We start from the raw sequence: 17,484 nt of genomic DNA on the forward strand, positions 1-17,484 counted from the left end.
ACTTTCATTCACTACTGGTGGAAGTGCAAAATATCACAGCCACTCTGGAAGACAGTGTGGCAGCTCTCTAAATATTATAAGTTTTTATTTCAATAATTTGGATTAAATTATTTCTTTAACAAATATCTAACTTTAATTTTTTTTAAAGAGATGTGGTTCCTCTATGTTGTCCAGACTGGGCCCAAATTCCTGGGCTCAAGCAATTCTCCTAAGCCTCCCCAGGAGCTGAGACCACAGGCATAGGTCTCTACCTTAAGTACTTCAGATCCTTTTAAGCAGAATAAACCAAACAGGTCTTATACATTTCGTACAAATTTGGAAGCTCATAATAAATGTTAATTTTTATATGACAAAGTGATATTAATAGAAACTAACAGGAGCAAAATTATGTGTCTCCATCCTCAATATCACCAGATTGCTCTACTTACAGTTTATAGACAAGCTTTTCATGCTGTCAGCCTAACAACCTATAAATACCCTTCTGATCTCATTTGCTGTTTCTTATTTGTGTGACATCAGAAACCAAATACATATTTTATTTGTCTAAAATAAAAATAAGATTGAAAGCATTATATATCTAAAAAGAATCATAAAAAATGACTTAGCAAATGTGAAAAGAACTGAAAAGAATTTCTAAAATTAAAAATGGAATCACTTAAGAGAAGAATGAGTAAATTAAAAGAGATCAAGAAATAATCCATAGTGAAAGAAGAAACACATAAAAAGAAAAAAAAGAAACATAAGAATGAGTGATAAGGCTGGGGGTATAGGTCAATAGAAGAGTGCATGCTTGTATTGTAAAACCCTGGGCTCAATCTCCAGCACAAAAAAAAAGGAAGGAAGGAAGGAAAAGTTGAACAATCTAACATGTATTTAAATTACAGAAACTCTGAAACCGTAAGATTCTTTTCTCTAAAAGCAATTAAATAAAAATCAGTAATGAATGGGTTTAACAAATGGTGTTTTTCAAGACGACCATGCTAGTATGTATCCCATGCCATTTACCATTTTACAATGTGACGTGGACACTGTCCCCTATATTCCTTTCTCCTTCAACATGAAGATATTGGCCAGAGCAATTAGACAGACGAAAGAAATTAAAGGCATAAAAATAGGAAAAGAAGAACTTAAATTATCACTATTTGCGGATGATATGATCCTATACCTAGAAGACACAAAAGGGTCTACAAAGAAACTACTAGAGCTAATAAATGAATTCAGCAAAGTGGCTGGATATAAAATCAACACGCATAAATCAAAGGCATTCCTGTATATCAGCGACAAATCTTCTGAAATGGAAATGAGGACATCTACCCCATTCACAATATCCTCAAAAAAAATAAAATACTTGGGAATCAACCTAACAAAAGAGGTGAAAGATTTATACAATGAAAACTACAGAACCCTAAAGAGAGAAATAGAAGAAGATCTCAGAAGATGGAAAAATATACCCTGTTCATGGATAGGCAGAACTAACATCATCAAAATGGCAATATTACCAAAAGTTCTCTATAGGTTCAATGCAATGCCAATCAAAATCCCAACGGCATTTCTTGTAGAAATAGATAAAACAATCATGAAATTCATATGGAAAAATAAAAGACCCAGAATAGCAAAAGCAATTCTAAGCAGAAAGTGTGAATCAGGAGGTGTAGCGATACCAGATTTCAAACTGTACTACAAAGCAATAGTAACAAAAACAGCATGGTACTGGTACCAAAACAGGCGGGTGGACCAATGGTATAGAATAGAGGACACAGAAACCAATCCACAAAATTACAACTATCTTATATTCGATAAAGAGGCTAAAAGCATGCAATGGAGGAAGGATAGCATCTTCAACAAATGGTGCTGGGAAAACTGGAAATCCATATGCAATAAAATGAAACTGAATCCCCTCCTCTCGCCATGCACAAAAGTTAACTCAAAATGGATCAAGGACCTTGATATCAAATCAGAGACTATGCGTCTGATAGATGAAAAGGTTGGCTCCGATCTACATATTGTGGGGTCGGGCTCCAAATTCCTTAATAGGACACCCATAGCACAAGAGTTAATAACAAGAATCAACAAATGGGACTTACTTAAACTAAAAAGTTTTTTATCAGCAAGAGAAACAATAAGAGAGGTAAATAGGGAGCCTACATCATGGGAACAAATTTTTACTCCTCACACTTCAGATAGAGCCCTAATATCCAGAGTATACAAAGAACTCAAAAAATTAAACAATAAGAAAACAAATAACCCAATCAACAAATGGGCCAAAGACCTGAACAGACACTTCTCAGAGGAGGACATACAATCAATCAACAAGTACATGAAAAAATGCTCACCATCTCTAGCAGTCAGAGAAATGCAAATCAAAACCACCCTAAGATACCATCTCACTCCAGTAAGATTGGCAGCCATTATGAAGTCGAACAATAACAAGTGCTGGCGAGGATGTGGGGAAAAGGGTACTCTTATACATTGCTGGTGGGACTGCAAAATGGTGAGGCCAATATGGAAAGCAGTATGGAGATTCCTGGGAAAGCTGGGAATGGAACCACCATTTGACCCAGCTATTGCCCTTCTCGGACTATTCCCTGAAGACCTCAAAAGAGCGTACTACAGGGATACTGCCACATCGATGTTCATAGCAGCACAATTCACAATAGCTAGACTGTGGAACCAACCCCGATGCCCCTCAATAGATGAATGGATAAAAAAAATGTGGCATTTATACACAATGGAGTACTACGCAGCACTAAGAAATGACAAAATCATGGAATTTGCAGGGAAATGGATGGCACTAGAGCAGATTATGCTAAGTGAAGCTAGCCAATCCCTAAAAAACAAATGCCAAATGTCTTCTTTGATATAATGAGAGCAACCAAGAACAGAGCAGGGAGGAAGAGCAGGAGGAAAAGATTAACATTAAGCAGAGTCATGAAGTGGGAGGGAAAGGGAGAGAAAAGGGAAATTGCTTGGAAATGGAAGGAGACCCTCAATGTTATACAAAATTACATATAAGAGTTTGTGAGGGGAATGGGAAAAAAATAAGGAGAGAAATGAATTACAGTAGATGGGGTAGAGAGAGAAGAGGGGAGGGGAGGGGAGGGGGGATAGTAGAGGATAGGAAAGGTAGCAGAATACAACAGTTACTATTATGGTATTATGTAAAAATGTGGATGTGTAACCAATGTGATTCTGCAATCTTTGTAATGTTTTGAATAACCAATAAAAAAATAAAATAAAATAAAAAAACATGAAGATATTGATAACACATATAACTAAAGGACTAGTATCCAAAACATACACAGAATTTCTCATAAATCAGTAAGAAAAAGACCTCCTAATAGCAAAAATTGGGCAAACAAGTTGAACATATATTTCACAAGAAGAAATTTAAATGACATCTTTTCTAACATGAAAAGATGTTCCACTTCATTAATAATTGTGGAAATGAAAATTAACACCATGAGATAACATCACAACCTTCAGATTGGCAAAAATTAGAGCCAGCTAACACCAAGTATTCAGGAGGATTCAGAACAATGGAAATTCTCACACACTGTATTGATGGAGGTATAAACTGAATCAAAAACTTTGAAAACCTCTTTGCCATTATTAAAGTTTGAGTATGTGCATATGTTGAGACCCAGAAATTCTACTTCTAGTCAGGCTAGAGAACCATCTGCATACATGTAAACATGAAAAAGTACTGACCACTGCACTATCGGTACAGTAAGAGCAAGAAATTGAAATCTATTCAAATGTTCATCAAAACTGGAATGAATAAACTGACCTGTACTGCTATGGATCATTTTACCTCAATGAAATCTGATGAACTATATAACTACAACAACATGTAATTAATTTCACAAATATAATGCTGAACGAAATTTCTTCAATCACATAAAATACACAGTATAAAGTTTTAAAACCTACATAAGGATATAAGGCATATAAGGGTGTACCCTTGGCATTTAAAATTATGAAGAAATGATGGACACAAATATTAGGATAATAGTCACTTCCACAAAGGGATATGTTGACAAGTGGAGAGAAGGTAAGAGGGGAGTACTTCTGGTATACTGGCCTGAGCAATGGACAGTACAAATAATACTTCATGATTTTTTTTAAACTGTATGTGTTTTACACATACTCATGTAAATATAAGTGAAAAAGACAAAAATAACAATTGCATATGATTGCTATGAGAATTTGATACAGTAAGATAACATAAGCAAGTCTGGTACCTAGGTGTATACAATTTTAAAAAATAATAAAAAACTACCATTAATTACATAATATTGTTTACCCTCCACAGTGCCCAGCACAGCAACATACTCATGGAAGGTGCTCAAATATTTTGTTCAAAAAATGAAACAAGCCAGTTACGGTGGCACATGCCTATAATCCCAGCAGCTCAGGAGGATCTCAAGTTCAAAGCCAGCCTCAGCAACTCAGTGAGATGCTTAGCAACTCAGTAAGACCCTGTTTCTAAATAAAAATTTTTAAAAGGGCTGGGGATGTGGCTCAGTGGTTAAGCACTCCTGGGTTCAATCCTTGGTACCAAAAAAGAAACAAATTCCATTCAATGACTAGAATAAAAACAATTTATGGTATCCCTCTCTTAGGACTCCTCTCCTTTGGGAGTTCTGCTTTCTTTCTGTTAAGCTAATAAATTCTGTTACTTTTGTGGGGGAAGAAAGAAAATTTAGATTTGAGTGGTTAGGTTCTTCAACTTCCAATCTCTAGTCCACAAGCCTCAAAGCTTGAATTCCTTGTAATCCAACAGGCATTCTCTCCCATCCCTTTGGTAATTTTCCTAATAAATCTCCTTCTCCTAGCAGACTACACATTCTATCTGCCTTACTATACTGTAAGTATAGAATGCTTAGAACCCTATAATCTGGGAGGTTTAAGGCAGAAGAGAGCAAGGGGGGAGTTAAAGTTAAGGAAAAAAGAATAAGGGGAGGTTGTAGGAAAATCCAGTGAGGACAGAATATTTAACTATTCTCACGTAAAAACACCTAACACATCAAGTTTTAGTTCCAATGCTTCAAGAAGCCAGGGAAGCACAGAAAGTAAAAGCAGGCAAGCAAATCATCTATTATCTCTTCAAACCCTTGTATCATAAAACAAAGCAAGTTAACGTTCACTATCATCCATACCCTAATATTAAAAGGCAAGAAAATACAACTGCATGTGAAAAATATCTATTTCTCTTAAAATTCTTTCAACAACAAAATTCTCTGATGATGAGCCTCTCTGGACAAATATCAACTCTTTCTCAATTACTTGGTAAAGAAATTTTATTTTATTTATTCAATATGCATTACATAGTTACTATATTATACACAGTTCAAAAGATTAAATACAAATATGCAGCAGAACCAAATTTGTTGAATAGATAATGATACACTCACATAGAATATTATGTCTCCATTTAAAAAAAAAGAATGAGGAGCTGGGGATGTGGCTCAAGCGGTAATGCGCTCTCCTGGCATGCACAGGGCATTAGGTTCGATCCTCAGCACCTTATAAAATAAAAAATAAAAAGATGTTGTGTCCACCGAAAACTAAAAAATATTAAAAAATTCTCTCTCTAAAAAAAAATGAATAAAAGAATGAAAAAGACGTTTTTGTACAGAATATACTAAATTTAATTTAAAAAATTTAAATAGGTACAAAACAGTATATATCGTATTTAATTCTGGTGTATAAATGGAGACTATGCTACATCTTATTTTTGAAGGAAAAAAATATTGGAACGATTAATTAAAAACTTTCAAAATTAGTTATTTGTAGGGGGACAGAAAGCAGAGAAGAGATGGGTTTAAGAAAATAAGAGTCCTAAGTTTACTTTTTCATTTGGTTTCTCCTTTTGAACTAAGTAAATACTTTACATACTCTAAAAAATTAAAAAACAAGGGAAGCAAATTCTAAAATGAAAAATAAGTAGAGTTAGCTGCTTATCAAATTGGCAAAAAATCACGCAAAGAAAAATTTTCAAGTTACTTCTCAACATAATACTCATAACAATAAGCATATAGGGTATAATCTAAAGCCAAAAAGAAATGCAGAGCTGAGTATGGTGGTGCACATTTGTAATGCCAAAAACTCAGGAGGATGAGACAGGAAGATCACAAATTTAAGACCTGCCTCAGCAACTTAGTGAGGCCCTAAGCAACTTAGTGAGACCCTGTCTCAAAATAAAAAATAAAAAGGGCTGGGGATGTAGCTCAGTGGTAAAATACCACTGGATTCAATCCCCAGTACCACAAAAAGAAAGAAAGAAAAAAAGAAATGCAAAGAAAGTTTGAAATTCACAGAGTAGTTTTATTTTGAAACTATTTTCCCATACTTAGAAAAAAATCAAATGTATTAATGTTAATAAAAACCAAGATTTCAATATAAAAGAAATTTAAACTAATGTAACAAAAAAGAAACCTGTAATGTTAAATTTTAATTAGATCAATATGACAATATACTTCTCTGTCACTCACGCTCACACACTCTCTCTCTCTCACACACACACACACACACACACACACACACACACCCCTTCTTAAAGGGGCCTAGAAGCAAAGATAGCACAATAAAAAGACGCATACTTGATATCCTGATACTGGATTCTAAATATAATCCTCCACAATAAGGAAACAAAGCTCCTTCAAGAAACTGTTGATTTTAAAGCAAAAAAAGTCCACAGTGAACCAAAATATCTTGAATCCAAAAGTAAGGATTGATTCAAAAACTAACTGATTTGGGCAAAAAAGAATCCAGAAGCCTGCATGAAAGGGTCCCACTATCCTTATGTGAGACTATTCAAGCATCAAAAAGAATACTGTCTTGCCAAGCACAGTGGCTGGCATGCCTGTAATCACAGCTCTTTGGAAGGGAAAGGAACTCAAATTGTAGACCACGTGGACTTAGCAAGACCTTGTCTCAACACTTTTTGAAAACACTGAGGATGTAGCTAAGTGGTAAGGCACATGCTGAGCATATGTGAGGCCCTGGGTTTGTTGTTGTTGTTGTTGTTTTTAAAGGCAATGTCTATAAAAATAATTGAGTAACATAACAAATAAAAGATAGACTGGGGTTGTGGCTCAGAGGTAGAATGCTCGCCTAGCAAGTGTGAGGCACTGGGTTCAATCCTCAGCACCACGTAAAAATAAAGGTATTGTATTTAAAAAAAAAAAAAAGGAAGAAAATTTTAAAAAAATAAAAAATTTTAAAAAACCATGAGACTATTCAAAAACTCATTTCCCACCATTGTAGATGACAAATACACAACTCCTCACTCTGAAAATTAAGGAAGGAATTAAGCATTTACTCTTCCCTTTTAGCAGTAATTAAGGTTATGAAGCTCTTGCTAATTGAAACATGATAGCTAATAAATGTACAAGAATTACAGAATTAGAAAAATCCTCCATTTTGAGACCTTCAATTATATGTCTAAGAATCAACAAAGGATGCTAAAATCATAAGAATATCACTCCCACAAGTTATATGCTTGATTGTAGAAGTATAAAACAACATACTTTTAAAATGGAAACGTAGCAAATACCACCTAAAACCTCATTAAACTTGGATCACTAACAATGGGACACTTGATATGTTCCTCCATAATATGCAACGTAATATATAACATCACCTATGAAGTATTCTTGCCAAAATTTTTTAGCATGAATATAATCAAGCCTTACAACATACTGCCAGTTTACAAGCAATAGGAGACCAGAAGAACAAGTTAAACAATAGCACAAAGAAACAATCAGATAACTCTAGAAAACAGGCCATTCTACAAGGTAACTGATCTGCTCTCTTCAAAGAAATTTCAGGGTGATGGAAAAGGGACTGTGAGAAGGAGCTGTTCTTGATTAAAAGACAAATTAAATGCAAAAAAAAAAAAATTGAATTCTAATTTAAACAATCATTTTAAAGGGCAACTGGGAAAATTCAAATATTGACTGAATATTAAGTGTTTCTGGGGGATTATTGTTTCTTAGATGGTAATGGTATCCTGGTGTTAAGAAAAAAATCTCAGGGGCTGAAATCGTTGCTCAGTGGTAGAGTGCTTGTTTCGCATGTGGAGGGCACAGAGTTCAATTCACAGACCACATAAAAATAAAATAAAGATATTATGTTCATCTACAACTAAAAAAATTTTTAAAAAGAAAAAATCTAGTTCTTAAATATATGCCAAAGAATTTTGAAGTAAACTTGTCATATTTACAACTTATTTTCAAAAGTTTCAGCAAAAATACACATACACATAGAGAACAATAAAGCAAACATTGGTGGCAGAGTGATAATTTTCATCTTTTTGCTGGGGATTGAACCCAGGGCTTCATATATACTAGGCAAACATTCTATGACTGAACTACACTTTCAGTCCCTAATTTGTAAATCCAAATTGCAGGCATATTAATATTCTATTGCTGTCTTCTTTCAACTTTCTACTTTTTTTTAAGTTTTTTATTATTTAAAAAAGTAAAGCGAAGGACAGGAAACGAACCAAATATTATTTACAAATAAATGTCTACAGTCACCTGAAGAACTTTCTCTTACATTTAAAAAAAAAAAAAATCCAGAGATTACTCAACCCACTATCATTTGATCAGTAAAGTAAACAGATTTCAAACAAATACTTAACACACTACAAACAGAAATAGTACCAAAATCTGTCAATGATTTAAGGAATGTTTGTCATTGGCAAACAAAATACTCTTATTATATCTCATGCTGAATCAAATATATTTAACATTCATTAATCTTACTAAGATCAAAAGTGTGTTTGAACTATTTTGAATTGAACAATGATTATACTTGAAAGACAGCTAGTAAACTAGCCTAATATTTACTTCTATTAATAACAAACTTTGACTAGCCATTTATTCTAAAAGCCACACAACAAAATTCTTAAAATTCTTGATCTCATTTTTAAACATAATAAAAATCAAGACATATTCAAGGAGGAAAAGGAATATTTTTGAGTATCTACTACATGGTTGGTGCTTTACGTAAGACATTTAACTCCAGCCAGGTACAAAGGTGCACACCTGTAGTCCCAACTACTCTGGAGACTAAGGAAGTTACTTGAGCCCAGGAAAGTTTAAGACCACAAGCACTACAGCAAGATCCTGTCACAAAAAAATGGGGGGGGGGGGGGGGGGAATGTTCAACAATTGTCTTTTAGATAAAAACTAAAAACTATCAACATTCTGAAGTTCACAAATATTAAGTGACTTTCCTTTAAATGACAATTCAAAAGTGATGAGGCTGGAACTTCAAGCAAAACCTGTTGGAAATCTAGGTTTAAAAGTCCATATTCTTTCCACTTAACTGGGCATAACGGATTTAAGATTAACAGAAAAGCCTAACTAAGAAAAAAAGCATATTTAAAAGCATAGCTTCATATTCAAAGAACCATATAAACTTAAAATTCAAAGCTGAGAAAAAGTACACTCTAAAATTACTGTTAGTTGTAAAAAAAAAAAAAAAAAGAGCCAATTTTTAGAAATCGGCTATCTATGACACAAGGACAGCTAGTACTTTCCTTACTGTACTTGTAAAATTATACTCCAGTTGCCCGCTGGATGACCCCATTGCCAAAATATGCTAGCAACATAATTCACAGTAAAACCCAGAGGCCAAACACCATTTGGAAAGTGCTTTTTACATGTTTACTATACCAATCCTAAGCATGCTAACTACTCAAAATTAATAGGCCACTTTCAGCAAATACACTTTGATCTATCATATTCTTTTTTACTACTCTAAAATATCTAACTTATAAACAAGAAAACTCTCCTAAATACAAACATCCCACAATTATTTACTAGTATGTGATTTTGTCTATTACATAAAAATATGCCAAAATTTTTATAATGTAAGTTATATATGTTCTTTCCATGGGGTCAAAATTCCAATACCTAGCCTTCTTGTATATTGAAAGATATATTTATAAAATATGCAGAGATACCTACAAGTTAGGAGTTTTGCCATTTACAAATAATAATACTGACAAAGACATGGAGAACATTTGCACACTATTGGTAGGATTGTAATTCAATACAACCACTATGTTAATCCTTATAGAGGTTCCCAAAAAAACTAGGAATGAAACCACTATATGACTCAGTTATATCACTCCTTGGTATTTATCCAAAAGATAATAAGATAGTAAGCATACTATAGCAATGCACACATTCCCATGTTTACAGCAGTACAACTCACAATTGCCAAGACAGGGAACCAACTTAGGTGTCCATTAACAGATAAACAGATAAAGAAAATGCAATACAGTGACCACATACAGTGGCTCATGCCTATAATCCTGGCAACTTGGAAGGATGAGGCAGAAGGATCATAATAAATTCAAGGCCAGCTTGCATAATTACTTTAAAATTTTTTAAAGGGTTGGAGATGTAGCTCAATGGTAAATCACCCCTGGATTCATTTCCTGGTACTGAAAAAAAAAATTGTGGTAAATATACATAATAAGAGTTTTATTCAGCCATAAAGAAATTATATCATCCATAGGCAAATGGATGAAACTTGAAAGCATTATGTCGAGATATAAGCCAGGCTCAGAAAGTCAAAGGTCTTGTTTTTTCTCACACACGGAACAAAAAGGAAGAAAAAAGGGAAGTTATCTCATGAAATTAAAAAGAAAACCAATAGAAGAAAAGGATCTAGAAAGGGAGGAGGGAAGGAAAAGGGGTGGTACCAGGGAATGACATTGACCAAATTATGTTATGTGCATGTAGGAATACGTCACAATGTATACTGCCATTATAATGTGCCAATTAAAAAATCAATTTAAAAGAGTTATACCTTATAAAATTAAATCTATGAACTGGATTAATGTCTAGAAGAGGTAGTTTACAGAGTTTTAATAATATTTTGTATCTTGATGTAGATGTTTGTTATACTGAATTTTCATCATCTGTGTTCTTGTATACAGCCAGTCCCTGATTTACAATGGTTCGACTTAAGATTTTTCAACTTTATTATGGTGCAAAAGTAATATGTATTCAGTAGATACAGTACTTCAAATTTTGAATTTGATCTTTTCCCAAACTAGTGAAATGCAGTACAATACTCTTGCAATCCTCCCTTGTGACAACAAGTCGCAACTCCTAGTCAGCCACATAGGATCACAAGGGTAAACAACTAATACTCTATAGGATACTGTGTTGCTAAGCCATGATGTTCAGTAAATTAGGTGTTGTTAAATGTGTTTTCTACTTACAATGGGCTTATCAGGACATAACCCCATGGTAGGTTGAGAAGCATCTACAATTTATAAAAGGCTTATTTTTTAAAATATTTATTTTTTAGTTATAGATGGACACTATTTTATTTTTTATGTGGTGCTAAGGATCGAACCCGGTGCCTCATGCATGGTAGGTGAGCGCTCTACCTCTGAGCCTCAACCCCAGCCCCAAACGGCTTTTAAAATCCCTAATCTAAAAACCTAACTTACTATAAAGTACCAACACTATCTCTTTTACCAAAGAACTTAAAGACTAGTGGAGAAAATAGACAAATAATTGGGCAATATCACTAGAGAGCTATAATAGAAATAAATACACAGGAATGGCACCTATCTTAATCTGGAAAGGGCAAAGGAAAGCGTCTTTAAGAAGATATACCTGAGCCAAGTGCAGTGGAACACACCCAAAATCCCAGCTACCTGGGAGATTGAAGCAGGAGGATCACAAGTTCAAAGCCAACCTCAGCAACTCGGTGAGGCCCTAAGCAACTTAGTGAGACCCTGACTCAAAATAAAGTGGGGGCTGGGGCAGGGGCTGAGGATGTGGCTCAGAGGGTAAGCACTTCTGGTACCAAAAAACAGAACATACACCTAAACTGAGTCCTAAAGATCAGACAAGCATTAGCCAAGCAAAGAAAAAGATAAGAATCGCTGAATGTAAAGACAAGAGAAAGCACTTTACAGGACAGGAAATCTAAATTCAGTGAAAGCGCATCATAGAATTTGAGGCAAAAGGAAAGAAAATCTAGAGAAGAGTCAGATCATAAATGACCTATGCCAGGTTCTGTGGTACATGCCTGTTATCCCAGTGACTTGGGCGGCTGAGGCAAGATATCACAAGTTCAAAGTCAGCCTCAGCAGTTTAGTGAGGCCCTGAGCAACTTAGCAAGACCCTATCTCAAAATAAAACATAAAAAGGGCCGGGGATGTGGATCAGTGTTTAAGTACCTCCTGGGTTTAATCCCTGGTACAAAAAAATAAAAACCAAAAAATAAATGACCTTATATACATGCCATGCTTCTTTAAACTGTATCCTAAAAGCAATAAGAAAGCATTGAAGATCTTTCAACTGGAAAGGTTGATTAAATTTATACATGTCAATTACAGTGCCTGACTGCTTACAGCCCTATACTTTTCACCATTATGATCTGCCCCACATCCATATGTACAGATGAACACACAGCCAACACTGTGTGTCCAGAAGTGGTCACATTATTCATGTACAGAAAGCCTGCTGGCAACCAATGAGAAAAAGAGCTAAGCCAGAGAAATGGATTTTTGGGAATTTAAACCAGAAAATCCTAAGAAAACTAAGAAGTTAGCTCAGGAGCTGAAGTTAAAATGTTAGCAGCAAGGAAGGGGGAAAAAAAAGGGGGGGGGGGGGACAGCAGCCAGAAAGCAAGATGTTGGCACAGGAGCAACAAAGAAGTTTTAAGGAATAGAAACTAGGAATAAATGGAAGCAATAAAATAGAGGAGGAGGAAATTGGAGGAGAGAGAGAGATTAAGTCAAAAAGAAAGAGTAGCTAGACAACAAAAGAGCACATGTAGGGCTGCCTCTATGGCTCAGTGATACAGCACCTGCCTAGCATGCATAAGGTCCTAGGTTCAACCCCCAGCACCACAAAAAAATAAAGTGAAATCTGTCTTCTCCTGCTTACAACTTTATTAGATTTCCATTCTTTTTTTTTAAAGAGAGAGAGAGAGAGAGAGAATTTTTAATATTTATTTATTTATTTAGTTCTCGCGGACACAACATCCCTGTTTGTATGTGGTGCTGAGGATTGAACCCAGGCCGCACGCATGCCAGGCAAGCGCACTACCGCTTGAGCCACATCCCAGCCCCGATTTCCATTCTTCTTGAAACAAATTTATTTGGCTTTTCCTACGTTCCCTTGGGCATGTATGTTTCCTTCAAAAAGCATTCCATTACTTAAGATAACTTCTCTCTTCCTTGCAACTGAAAGGGTCTAATAAAAGAGAACACTTACTTTAGCGGTAGTGCAAAGAATGAAAAGAGTATGACAAAAGGAGGCAGAGAACAGAAGTCAACAAGAACACTTAGAAAGCATTACAGAAGCACAACAGGCATTTTGAGTTAATATAGAGTAGAGACAACAAAAGAGTAATAAAGAATAATAACCAATGATCAGAAATATGAGAACAAATGTTCAAGACTTAGTAACAAAGTAAATGTTAGTGTTGAGATTCAGACTTTAGTGGAAGATGATTCACAAAGTTCTTAAAGGCTCCATGAAGGTATTAATAAAGGTAGCAAATGAGGAGGAAGAAAAAAAAATTGTTGCACTTTCATCTGCATACCTGCCCACCCACACATGCACAACTGTTTTGGAGAAAGAGGCAGAAAAGAGTTTTCTTTTGCACTTTTTTGAAAGTGCCTGTGAAATGTAAAACCAGGTGAAGATATTCAGTATTCAGTAGGCAGTCATTTACAGAGGTATAGAGCAGAGAAGCAAGAGCTCTAAACAGCAACCCTGGACTTAGGAACCAATACATTAAGTCAAGGTTGTGTTTTAAAGATGTTGGAAAAGTCTTCAATGTTTATTTCAAACTAAGTTAATACACCTAAAACATCATTCAAATGAAAAACCTTAACATTCTTGGCAAACTATATTTTCAAAGTTCCTGCACTTCTTTGTAAATATTAAAAAGTTAAACAACTACATAGTATACTCCAAATGATTAGGAAAGAAGGTGTTTATATTACTAACTTCTCCTAAAGTTGTACTTTTTAAAAAACCTAAGTTGAACCAGGCACAGTGGAATACACTGGTTGTCACAGTTCCACAGGTGATTGAGGCAGGAGGACAACTTAAGCCCAGGAGTTCAAGACTAGCCTGGACAACGTAGCAAAAACCCATCCCCATTTAAAAAAAAAAAAAACTAAGTTTTCTCTACTTTCCTCAGTAAGTACACACCACTAAATTAAGAGGAAAATATGTTAAAATATCATATATAGTGAATTTCACTACTGATGCTTAACCTACAATAAGGCTTTTTAAAAATTTTAAACATATATATTAAAATATTGCACTTTAAAAGTTAGTTTTCTGTCCTAAACCTTTTCTCCTTTCATCTATAAGCTTTTGTCTCCAAAATTTATCACTACCAACTCAGCACTTGTTAACTGCAAGTTTTAGCCACAAATCCACCTGTCCACTGACCATCTATACCTGAAGGACCCACATCCAACCAAACTTAACATCCCACAATGTGAACCCCTCTGTCCCCCTTTGATAAAATAAAAATCTCACTCCTTTATGTGGCTCCCTACCTCACTGAGGCACAGGGAGAAATCTTTACACACTCTCCCCAACCTGGAATCCAATTAAATCACCAAGTTCAGACCCATTATCATTTGTCTGGATTACCCTCCTGATATTAAAGTTTAAGCCTACTCTACTCTTCAGTCCACCCTAATCACTGCAGTCAGTGACTTTTTTAAAACTATTTTTTAGCTGTTGATGGACCTTTACTTTATTCATTTATTTATATGCGGTGCTGAGACTTAAACCCAGTGACTCACACATGTGAAGCAAGTACTCTATCACTGAGCTACAACCACAGCCCATGAAGTCAGTGACTTTAAAAAAAAAAAAAAAAAATGCATATCTGATCATTTCAGTCACCAATTTTAAATCCTTGATTTTTAAATTAAATATCAAAAAGTAGTCACACTATTGTAGCTCAGAGGTTCAATCAGAAACTTACTTATATCCTTTTATGTAGGTTCAACACAAAAGAAACAGGAATTTTTTTCACTTCATGTATTAAAACATACATATAACTGATATATTTTAAAATGTGCACTATTTTCTATAAAAGCAAAAGACCTCAAGTTCATCAAAATGGAATGCTATCCAGCCAGTAAATGATATCCATACGTCTATCAAATTATCTCTAGGATCTAGTAATTAAGTGGAAAAAACAAGCTATATACGAAGTGTATAGTATGCAATCACTTATGTGTGTTGTGTCTTAATATACCATATGAACTTGTAAATGCTGGAAATATCACAAGAAGGATACACGAGAAGCCGGAAAGAGGTTGTTCTAAGGAAAAAATGGGTGGCTAGAGAACTAAGGAGGAAGAGAACCATTCTACTACACTACTCTCCAGAACCTTCTGACATTTATACTAGGTCTACTTATTACCCATAATTTCAATATGATTTTCTCCCTCTCTGTCCACATACAAAAGTTTTAAAGTAGTCCTACAAAGAGTTTTTTATCCTTTATCCCTTTAAAAGTTAAAATCATGGACTGATCATTTGATGCAACACTTATTTCCTTCTTGACAGCTCAGGAGTACAATCTTCAATATTTTACTACTATTGATAAAGCTTTTAGTAATGACACAATAAACATTACATTTTTTAATTTAAAATTCTTTTAGTTCTTGATAGGTCTTTATTTATTTATAAGTGGTGCTAAGAATCCAACCCAGTGCCTCACACACACTAGGCAAGCGCTCTACCGCTGAGCTATATCCCCAGTCTCATTGCATGACTATTGTACTTGCTCCTTAGAGAAGACAGCAATGCCAGGTAGAAGAAAATTATTATTAGTATGATACTAAAGTTTTCAGGAATTAAGGACGGATAGAAATATTTTCCCAGCCAATTCAAAAACAGAAAATTTTTTAAAAAGTCCCTTAACATCTTTCAAAACTAGTATAAAATATCTGTAGAAATCTACAAGGAGGTAATGTAGATGATACATGGAAAAAATACATTCATTAGTGTAATAAAACTTAATCCTTACAGAAGCCCATAAAGTCTCAGATCTATACTAATTCTTTAGTTCTACGAAATAATATGAGGAGCAGGGTGTACGACCTTATAATGGCACACACAGCATGTCCTGTGCTTCGATAGATAATCTTTCCTCTCCCTCCACTTTCAGTGGCGAGAACAAACCCTCCAAACATGGGTTTCACTTCGGTCCCCTTAGTCTCACTGGGGGAATATTCTAGACTAAATCAGGATCTGGAGGCAAAGCATTTTCAATCAAAAAAAAAAGGATCACAAACAAGAAGAAAGATAAGCTTTGGGAGACACTATAACAGCGGATAAAGGAGACCCAAAGCTGTGATGGTGTCTAGAGGGGCTGACCCTAATCTACTGGAGGTGAGAGCATCCCGACACAAGCTGTCCGAGAAAGCCCCGATGGGTAGAGGACGTGCTAGGTGGCTAGACAGTATGCCAACTGGGCGGAGGGGATAGGAGAGTCCTATTAAAAAGTGAAGGCGGGGGCAGCGACCTATCTGGGAAACCTGTGAGCTGGGGGTCGCAATTGGTTAGGAAGTGGCCGCGTCTCAGGCACTACGATCGGGTCCCGCATAATGAAGTCTGAAGACTCAATATTGAGTCCTGGAAGTCTGAGGGGGTTCTGACCGGGTAGGCGCGGATGGGGGAATGGTGACAGAATTGCAGCTGAGGCTGGAAAACCAACCGGGGTCTAGCCTATGGAAGATACAAGGGGTTGGGTCTCTGGGGAATCCCGGCCCAGATCAGGAGTCAATAAGCCTCCAAGGCAGACCCGTTCGTGGGGCGTCTCCGCTGGGGCGGGGCGGCCCAGCGGGAGCCAAAGAGCGAGACTGGGACGTGGGCCGGGCTCGGCGGCTGGGCCGCTGGGGCGGGTCTTACCTCGGGCTGCGCCGCGGTGGCCACCACAGCTCCCTCCTCCTGGGCGGAAACTGCCTCCCACCCTCTGCCCCAGGATCTGGCCAAAGAAGGCAGCAGGAGCCAAGGCTACCGAGGGTCGGAACGTTGCGCGAGGGTGGGCCCACTGCCTCAAGGTCCGGGCGAGCGGCCGCCGCGCATCCCCCGCCCTGTCAGAGAGACTCCGCCCGGCCGGGGCAGGCACATCCCCCGCCGCACCCCGCCCAGAGAGCACGCGTTGGCCCGCCGCTTCAGTCGGGGTCGCCGCCTCTGCTGGTGCGGAGAGTGCTTCCACCGCCGCCTCTCACAATCCGGGCAAGACTCTCCTAAGGCCACCACCAACCGCCGCCGCGTCCCTAGTCCGTTTCGGCCCGCGCGCCCCCGACCCCGCGCACGCGGCCCCGCCCCGCGCGACTCCTCGGCTGCAGGAGAACAGGCGCGCGCGCACTTAACTCCCACGCCCCCTACTGCCAGCCTGGGCCGGCTCCGCCCGGCCCCGCCCCCGCACGTGACGACGCCAGAACGCACG

General features: G+C 36.9%; 1 protein-coding gene across 1 annotated transcript in view; it reads right to left on the minus strand.

Moving 5' to 3' along the window:
* Myo9a (myosin IXA) overlaps positions 1–17,096 on the minus strand; it is a 263,115-nt gene extending 246,019 nt beyond the window's left edge. The window contains exon 1 of the mRNA XM_076851030.2: positions 16,941–17,096. The gene's annotated coding sequence lies outside the window, so the exon portion shown is untranslated. The remainder of the gene's footprint in view (positions 1–16,940) is intronic.
* Between the last annotated feature and the right edge of the window lie 388 nt (positions 17,097–17,484).

This window comes from Callospermophilus lateralis, chromosome 3 (assembly GCF_048772815.1).
Source record: "Callospermophilus lateralis isolate mCalLat2 chromosome 3, mCalLat2.hap1, whole genome shotgun sequence".
Lineage (NCBI taxonomy): Eukaryota > Metazoa > Chordata > Mammalia > Rodentia > Sciuridae > Callospermophilus > Callospermophilus lateralis.